Source organism: Rhea americana, unplaced genomic scaffold (assembly GCF_003343005.1).
Source record: "Rhea americana isolate MKP2758 unplaced genomic scaffold, rheAme1 scaffold_11, whole genome shotgun sequence".
Taxonomy (NCBI): Eukaryota; Metazoa; Chordata; class Aves; order Rheiformes; family Rheidae; genus Rhea; species Rhea americana.
In genome coordinates this window covers 140,762-151,166 of record NW_028185150.1, presented here as the reverse complement: position 1 = coordinate 151,166, position 10,405 = coordinate 140,762, and positions in this window count along the sequence as shown.

Here is a 10,405-nt window from a genome sequence, read left to right as displayed (position 1 = left end):
TATCTCTAGCACAAAAAGATATTATTATCACATGACAACATGACTTACAAATAATCAAAATAACTTAAAATGTTGTGTCCCAATGATGTAGTACTAATGGTTATTAAGGTTGCACAATGTTTGATTTGCATTCAAAAGGAAATTAATCAACTTAGCGATAAATCATATTATATAATTAAACATTATTGGTTTAGGGAGCTAAGATTATACAGCTCCTAGGCAAATTCAAGTTCATGAGATGTTAACAACACTGTGTGACTTTACACGGAAGAAAATGGTTTTCCTAATGTCAATGAAGAATACACTATTAACTTCCCTCTACTTCAAAATTGCAAAATGATTAACYGGAATGAAAAAGTATCATAAGATTAATTCTCCATTTGTCTTGGCCAGGACATACAATACTGGTCAAATTCACGATAAATTCATTTCAGGGTTTAGCCCAAAAGAAGTTAACTGACTTGGGGAAGGGCACAGTAACTACACAAAGCTAGATGTTTAACTGCTCATTTGTGGAACAAGAGAAATTCCCCCAACGTTAGAGGAACAGACAAATAGAGGAAGAAAAATATTTTCAGTTAAAGAATGTTGGCTAAGATCAGGTAGATTTTCTAATTCACGATTGCCATTTGTGGAAAATTAATTCCTAGATAGTAAGAGGTTGACCAGCACAAACGAATCTTTTCAGAACAACAAATAAACATGGTGAATGAGACTTATTAATATTTGCATGGAAAGTTCACACATGTTAATGAGAACTCAATCTGTTTAAAATAGCCAGAGAATAGTCATTTCAAGTGTAACTTTTGCATCTCAGCATAAATGCAATCTGACCATAACAGTGTAACTGTTCCTATCTCAACCATATATAGCACTTGTTTCTGACACATTAATATACAGATTGCAAGTGGGAGTTTCCAGATTCAAAGATAGTTTTTGCAGTTGAGTGTCATGCCCCCTAAGCCCATTTTCATCCCACCTAACTAAGCGCTTAATGGAGGTGCTTAAGTTTTAAATCTAATCATGCTAAACTCTCTCATTAGTCTACGGAAAGAGAGGGTCAACTACAGAGGACTGATCAGATCTTAGGTGAGCTGAATTATATTCAGTGCATGTCCTACTCAATACATCATACCGAAACTATCTGCATATTAACAGTTCAAATATTTGAATAGCATTCAGAACAAACAAATCCCATCTAATCATCAAATGACTTGTATGCTTCCCTCTTCTAATTCAATCTTCTCATAAGCTATTTTTGTGCAAAGCACAGAAGCAACTCAGTGGTCTTTTAATCATCATACCCTTCTGTTTTTAAAAAGAGATTGTTCCTTCTTTTTCTTTCTGTTTCCTTTGGTGACAAATGAGTAATAATCTATTTTTTAGGAGATCAGTACAATAGAGGTTTTTTTAAAAATTGCATGTGGGTGAGTAGCTTGTCCATGGCTCAGCATACTTCAAAAATTTCCAGAATTCATAAATATATTGAATGATGCACAAGGATCTCCTATTCCCATGACTCAAACCTCTGTTCTGTCCCACATACCATTTAGTAGGAGAAAGCCTGGGAAAGTATCATCATTTATTAGTTTATTCCAAAAATTACTAGGAGGGGGTTGAAAAAGCAAAATCTCAGACAAAGAACTCGTTGGCAGTTACAGTTAAATAATTTTACAAGATGCAGGATGATTTCACAAGTCTTGGAAAATGGTAATAAGGAAAAGTAAGGGCATTTATTGTCTTTTCCTTCTCAGCTATATATAGACAATTTAAAAATACGAATACTGAGAACAAATTAGTCAATGTATATAACATAATGATACATTTTCTGAGGCAAAATATAATTGGCTAAATTGAGACAAGAACTTTGAATAAAAATAGTTCCAAGCACATATGAAAAAAAAACTAGYTGAACTGCCACATCTTTAGATATAATTATCTTCTGATTCCTAAGGTACAAGAAATACCTTTTTTAAAAAAAACATTTCAGAAAAAAAGCTTATCTCCTYGGACAAAAAGCAGATATTCATCACAGTTCCAGCCCTAAATGGTGTTGTAGCTATTCAAAAAATTTACCTATAGATCCTTTCTCATTGCCAGTTTCTGTATTCTAGGAACATCGTGCATTAGAGATGTCAGCTATTTATTCTGTATAGTAAAGAACTTGCCATAAATGGTATATACTAGCTTTTATTGCAGGTATACACAGACACTATATTATAAACATTTCAGGAGAGGMACTATATTTTCTTCTTTGCATTATGAGAGGATTAAAAACCTTTTGGGAGCTGAAGTAACRTATTAAATTAACAAAATAATAAATTAATAAATGAAAATACATGTCATTCAAGCATCAGTTGGAATATTGTTCCAGATCTCCCATTAAATATTTTATTACTTACTATTTACTAGGACACGATTTAAGAACTTCTCTTTCTAGTATACCTAAGACACAGATCAGGAGCAAATTTCTCATTYATAATACTTTTCAGGAGCCAGTTAAGTCTAGTGAAGTCAGTTAATTAATAACAATGCACAAATAGTATAAGGTCTTTTTTGTTTGCTTTTGAAGGCTCACTTGAAATTCAGGAAATCAGAATCTTATCTTTTCTGTCCACTTGAACAAAGTTCACTTTTACTTCCTTTTACCTTCTAAGATTAACTATAGTTCTCTCCTATCTTTACTCATGAGCAGTGCTCTTGGTGTTTGTTTCCATAACCTCTTCTGACACTTTTCTAAACTTGTATAGATCAAGAGAGTTTATCAATTTTCCAAAACTCAAACAGGCATTGAAGTTCACTGAAATATTAGAAGTTGAGGAAGAAAAGGGCCTCACCTTGAAAAGCAAATAGGACCCTGCTACTACCTTCTAATTATCATCGTTTTCACTATTCATATTTCCATGACATATGTCATGAACTCTGTTCTGACATTGTATGGAAACAGGACAAAAAATGGGAAGTCTACAGCCCAGGAAAATCTCATGTAGCTGGTGGCTCCACATAGAGCTAAACTGTCCTGCAAGGACATCTGTGGTGTATGATAAGTAAGAATTGACAGGCAATTTATGCAAACATCTCTGCCGCCTCAGATCATGAATCTTCTTTAGAAACTAAGGAACACAGGGCTTGATATGTCAAGCATGTAGCAAAAACAGCATATGGGGGATAACAGGAGTGATCAGGTGACTGGAGCACCTGGAAGAACAGATCTAAAGCAGTACTTTCCCACTTAAGTGSAGATGGGGAACTGAATGAGTCAAGGAACTCAAGAACATGTTGCTCCCCTTCTCCGTCCCTGGTACTCTGCAAAGTATTAGACAACTCCTTTCCCATAAAACAGGTCTTTAACATGTGGCTCCAGGTACAGTCGCACTGGCACATCTGACTAAAGGGAACTTTACCCTCTTCCCCCGCATTCTGAAGGTCCAAAAATACACATCCTCCATAATCCGAAATGATAAATGGGCAGAGATAAACACAACCACTGAATGATGAAGCACAATCAGACACAGGGAACTTCACAGCTATGTATCTCACTCAGAGTGCAATAAATATGACATAAAATTATCTCAAAACCTTGTGAATGTGCTTAATACACGCTAAGAACATCCATTTTGGTTAGTTCTCCTTTCTGTACTATAAAAAATATTTTTTTAGAAATTACTGTCAAATTCATGGCTTTAATTACATTCTACCATTTTAAAGTGATTGTAGATRTATTTACTGCTTCCAAAAGCATCACCCTGACTACTGAAATCCTCTGTTCATCTACAGAAGAGATGCATCCCTAASAGCTCAATATGACAGCACCTCAATGGCCAGTAAGATAAATCACCAAAGAAAATAAGATTCAAGTGATTATTTTTTAAAGTTGAAATATGGGGTATTTTTGCAGTTACATTTTTAGTGTTACAAAATACCAGGCTCTTTGTTTTAATCTGCTTTGTGCAGCATGAGAAGTCCTGACGGAGCCAAAATATAGGTTGAAGAACTGCCGATTTTGGACTATGCTTCAGACTATTCCCCTGTATCTGTATTTTGGTCCMCATAAAAGCAAAGCAAACAAAAGAACAAAAATAATTCAGAACCCTTACAGTTCAACTTCCCTCCTTCCTTGCAGCGCTGTTGGAGAGTAAGTTCAGCACTGAGGTACTGGACTGTAAGACCCATACTGCAAATTGTATAGCGCTGTCTAAAAAACCGTTGATCCTGAACAACAGTTGGAGTAAACACATGCTCACTATGTGATAAGCTAGAAACGGAGCATACGCAGCACTGTACACTGATAAAGCAGTATGCCTTGAAAAAGCATGCTGTAGTTCATGCTGTAGTTATAAAAACCCAATCATATGATTGACTATATGATGACTAAGAAAGCAAGTCATCTCTTGAATTCTTTAGATACCTTGAAAATATCAAAACATGCTTAAAGCCTCACTATTTAACTCAATTTCTGGAAGCCTCAAGAAACCAACACCTAGTGAAACACAGCAAAGGAATATATTCAGGCAGTTGTGAGGCACATACACTTCAGAAAATATTTAGGAAGACTACATATTTGGGGAAGCATCTCCATCAGCCTTCAATGAATCGGTGAGAAACCGTGCTAGCCGATAACGTCCTTTGGAAGGGACTTCTCCCTCTCGCACACACACCCCTCTCCAGAAGGGAGCTGACTGCAGAGACACACCAACTCCTAAAAAATCTTACATCATCACATCCCCCAATTTCCACATTCAGGCTGATGCACCTGTTTTAATTTCACCCTTTAAGAAAGTAAAATATTTATTTAAAGTTCCTAAAGGTTAGTTTTTTCTAGTCTTTCAAAAATTAGGGTGAGAGCTTAAATAAGGGGAAATAGCTTCAAGTTAAGTAAAGGCTGTAATTAATTGTTGTTTCTAATTTAGATTAATTGACTTTGCTTATGTACAGATCGGATAAATGAGAGCACGTTTCACTACCAGACGATACATTGTAGGACTGTTTGCTTTAATTTATCATCAATCATATGGAGCATTTTTATAACAAGCTTATTTTAGCATTATTCCATTCCAAATTTCTGCACTCAAACCTTTTTTTCTCCTTGTAGCTCCATCTGCTGATTGGAAAAATGCTACAAGGTACCATGGTAACGCTTGCTGTACTGTAACACATATTGAAGAAAGTTTTCAGACTCCTCAGGCATAACTAAGACATACAAAAAAGCACAGTAATGTCAGAAAAACCCTCCAGAGAGATTACTTCAGGAGATTTCACAGATTTGTTATTTATATACATCTTACATTCTAAAAATTGTAATACTCAAACAGTAGAAAAACTGTCTTTCCTTAATAAAAGGCAATTTGGCATTCACAGATGTAACACATTTTGCTGTTTGGAATAAATTTCAAGCATTCTCAAAGCGTGAACTGGCATTTTTTATGTCTGAATTTCACTGCTCAGTAGCATCCAGCTACTCTTGTCAATGATCAATGTCATGAAGAGAAAGGAAATACTCATAAGGACTTACTTTGAGACACAGAGGGTTAATCGCGCTAGGCTTCCTCTCTGGTCAATAAAAAAGACTCTAAGCTAAGTGTAAAAGGCTACACTAAGATTATACTGCTCTCATGCCCTTAAAAATCAAACCAGCCCTCATCTTCATCAAGGGCTCCTTGGCAGTGGCATGGTTTGGTAGGAGATATTACGTAGGAGGAAACAGAGCATGATCAAGCCGAGGCATTCATCCTGTATGCAACCTTTTCTCCCACAGGACAAACCACACTTCTGCACTCATACTATGCTCTTGATTATTTCTGCCAACTGGAGACTGTGGAGGAAGAACTCCATCTCCTGATTTTAGGCTGGATGATGAGTCTGAATTTAGCCACTGCTATGTAATCTGCTTTCTGTTGCACTCATCTCCCCCAAATATTCTCTCTGTAACAGACCAGTGTACTTTTTACTTTTAAAAAGGATGGGGGCTTGTTGTTTTGGATTTGCTTTGTTATTAAAGCATATGTACAAGTGATAGACCTGACAGCAAACAGTCTTTGTAATCTGTTTCTTTCAAACATGAAATGAAATGCTTTCTATCTGCCATGACCCAAACTTGAAGGATAACACCAACTGCATTTTTGGAGGCAGTTCTTGTAACACTCACTGAACCAAAAAAACTGTGGACCAATCTAGAGTAACCATTAGTTTACCTGGTATCCTAAAAAACACCCCACTTACTCCCAGTTTTGTTTCTAGTATTTCTCAAGACAGATTTCTAAGTCTAAAACCCAAACTGCAGAAGRAGGTCTGTGAATTTTATGCTTTTTTTAAAGACTACCATTTCAGGTTCACATCCTTGCCTTATTACAGCTGCAAACCAACTGCAGTGACAATATTTACCCACAATTCTTTCTGAACACAGCTGTAGATTTGATACTAAAATTATACTCTGTTAGAAAATCACATATACCAGATGCTTGATGTGAACATTTTGTTTTTAATTAGGAGATCAACCAATGGTCCTAATATGCAAATATGTAAAGCAAGTTAACTCAGCTGAGGAACTGAGGGTAGCTGGATCTGGTTTGGATGACTACTGCAACTGTGTCTCCTGGACTCCAGTTAGGCAAAGGCCTGACTGCAAGCCTTTCCCACTACCCACTGTAGTTTTCAAGGAAATCAGTTGTGACACATTTTGGCGAGTCCCTGTTCTGTGCAACACAGGCACTGGCAGCCAGGACACATTGTGGCAGGCACGTACAGTGCCACAGTTCAGATTCAGTTAAAAATCTGAATCAAGCTTACGAATTCCTGTTCTTCCCCCAGTCAAATGCATGAACTGCAGTGGCAAAATCCTGATAAACAAGCTATTCTAGAATGCATGCAAACAGATGGATTAACATTTTTTTCCATCTTCATATAGAATCAAGGCTTTTCTATAGCCTTTACTGTTTTATTCAAGATTAAGATCAGCACAGCTAGCAGTAAGTTTGGGGGATATCATAAGAAAAAAAAATAGGAGACAATTCACAAAGTCTGAGCTAGAAGTAGATGCCTTCTGAAATACAACACATCATATGCCTAGYGCATACCTCTGGCCTCAGGCTGAGGATGGGAAGGATCACACAGTCCTCAGCGCTATGTAATATTGCAGGTAAGATGAGTAAGATCAGTGAAGCAGAGAGGACTGGTAGTGCAGTGCTGGTAAAGCAGCTGATTCCAACATCAGGAATAGGAGAGTGAATTGGCAGGTGAGGAAAAAGGAAAAGCGCATGTGAGGGATGACATGGAAATCTCCCTCTGTAAGTCTGTACCTAATATTGGTAGGGTTTCACTACTCATCAGCGAAATAAATAAACAAATCATTTGCTGGCTGTTGCCTCCAAGAGAAGCACTGGATGTACTTATAACTCCAGGGACTAACCCTGGATTCCAGACACTTCAAGTTTCTTGACCTACAAATAAAATTTCAGTGTGCAACTACTTACCAACTTKCCAAGGAGGGCTGTTGGAAGGCCTCAGTCTCATATGCTGTAGGAAAAAGCTGTAACCTGTTACCTGTATAAAAAAATGAATAACATCATATCACCATTAGATAACTTATATACTTCAGCTTTTTTTTCTCCACAGCTGACATGCTGCTTTAAGAGTCAAACTGAGTCTTTAGAGTAATACTGTACCTTGGCTTTTCCAATTATTGCATAGCCCGGAATATACTAAATATATATGTATGTGTGTATATATATATGTATATATATTTACATTAGAAAAATAAAAAGAGGTATTATACATGTGATAGTTTTAAGACAAGGCTTCAAAATTATAGTGTCAGGGAAGTGCAAGGTCTGGCTGCTCCTAAGAGAACATAATCTTGGTGTGGTAGCACAGTCAGCAGATCCTGGATGCTGGGCTAAGCGCAGTGTCTAGGGCTGTGGCCTGGCTGGGGCAGTAGCTTCGGCCAAGCCCAGTGGCAGGGGCTCAGCTCAAAGCAGCTCCCACAGCAGCAGTGGCTGGGGCCTCCTGCCGCTCTGCCTGAGAGCCTCTCTCCACTGTCACCAGTGGGGAAGGGCCAGCTTTGGCTAAGCTGGATCTGAGCTGGCCCTGGCTCCTGCCTCCACCACCACCACTACCCCCAGCGTGAGGAGGATGCTCTCAGGGTCCTTATGTTGAGTAGAAAATATCAGAAGTTATATGCGAAGACCTTTCAAGACTGCTGCCAGTCCACATTATCCTGGGAAACATTAAGAAGACTGTTGCCAGCAGGTCGAGGGAGGTGATCCTGCCCCTCTACTCAGCCCTGGGGAGGCCTCATCTTGAGCACTGCATCCAGCTCTGGGCTCCCCAGTACAAGAGAGACATGGAGCTACTGGACAGAGTCCAGCGTAGGGCTATGAAGATGATTAGGGGACTGGAGCATCTCTCATATGAAGAAAGGCTGAGAGAGCTGGGACTGTTCAGCCCAGAGAACAGAAGACTGAGAGGTGATCTTATCAATATCTATAAATACTTTAAAGGAGGGTATCAAGAGGCTGGATTCTTCACTGATGCCCAGTAGCAGGACAAGAGGCAATGGGCACAAACTGAAACACAAGAAGTTCCATCCAAATATAAGAAAAACCTCCTTACTGTGAGGGTGACAGAGCACTGGAACAGGTTGCCCAGAGAGATTGTGGAGTCTCCTTCTCTGGAGATACTCAAAACCTGCTTGGATATGATCCTGTGCAATGTGCTCTAGGTGACCCTGCTTGAGCRGGGGGTTTGGACTAGATGATTTCCAGAGGTCCCTTCCAATCTCAACCATTCTGTGATTCAGTGATTATTATAAGATGGGACATTATCTGGAACATTACTGTTCACCTAAGTCCTAGTCCAAAATCTATTGACCATGATCAGACTTTCCACTGATTTCAGTGAACCTTCAATCCACTCCATAAGGATGGTTATCTCTAACAGTTTGGAAGAGAAAATCACATTTCAGCACATCTGCAAGCTGGCAAAACAGGACCTGACTCAGTATCCATGACAACCCTGCTGATGCGCTACTAAAAACAAGACAAAGGCATTAAGTTTTAATACCTCTAAAGCCAGCTGAATCAATTTGCCTGTGTTTCTCTTCTATGAATTTGCTAAACTTTTTTTTTAAAGATAAGTCTGTAAATATATGTATGTAATGATGTAAGATTCAAGTATGATCAAGTCAGACATCCATGAGGGATATCCTATGGTAACTGAAAAGGTATGTTCCTTTATGTTCTTGTAACTGAGATGGTTTAAGGCTATGAGGCTATGTGAGGAGAGGCAATGCCTTTCATTAGATAAAAGGACATAGCTGGAAAAAGTGGACATGGTTTTATGATCTGAGCATACTTCCAATACATAGAAGTGGAGTCATCTTAGGTTATTCTCTGTACTCAGATTTGCAACATGGTGCTACAAACTGCCAGAGCGGTGGAAATGCAATGCAAAGATGAGTTTGGTGAAAATGGTTAGCCTGAGAGCCAAGAAGGGAGGATTCCTGGAAAATTTATTTCAAGGTAAACTCTTCTTCCAGTCTACATTATAATTGTTAATTTATTTTCTATATAGATACYTCATTGTAATCTGTAACAAGAGTTTAATTGGAGGATATTTTTCTTGAGATATTTTATCTTAAAAGCTACCACCCAGAACGAGTGACAGAAACAAAATGATTCAAAATGACTGACTAAAAAGCTGGTTGTTAGGAACGTGCGAGTGAAACACTACGAGACTGCAAATTTGTATACTTGAATGTGAACAAAAAAGAGTTTTACCTGCTCAGACAAATTCAAATTCTATGCATCTCCTACAACAGATGACTGATCTAATGTCGAAAATAAGGAAGGAAGTCACCAGGAACACTGAGAGTTGAGACACTTAAGCAGGAATCAGGAAAAAAATGAGAGAGGGAGAGAGAGGGAATTAACTAGCAATATGCAAGACTCAAAATCATGGGAAATAATTAAAGTAGATACCCTGTGCAATGGAAATACTTGGAAATAAGTAGAACTGAAAATGACCGAAGGAGAACACTAAATGAAAAGAGTTTCTCCAAAATAAGGCAGTAAGACTCAAAAGTCTGGGATACTACATATTCACAGAAGCAGGAAGAATCATACTATCCTGCGTATTTCTGCTGAAATCACCCCAGGAACAGTATATTTGTTCTGGACATCCTTATCCCACAGAAGAGTGGTAAATACCGCTGTAAACTCGAGCAAGAAAAAAATACTGTGTATCTGCATTTATTAAATCACGGACATGATAATCTACATATCCAAATATGATTACCAAAACAAGCACAAAGTAAAAGCTCAAGCTGATACATATGAGGAAAATAAAAAATAAATTAGAATTTGTAAATACAATTGATTGTTCCCAAAGCTTTCAAAAGCTGAGTTCTGTT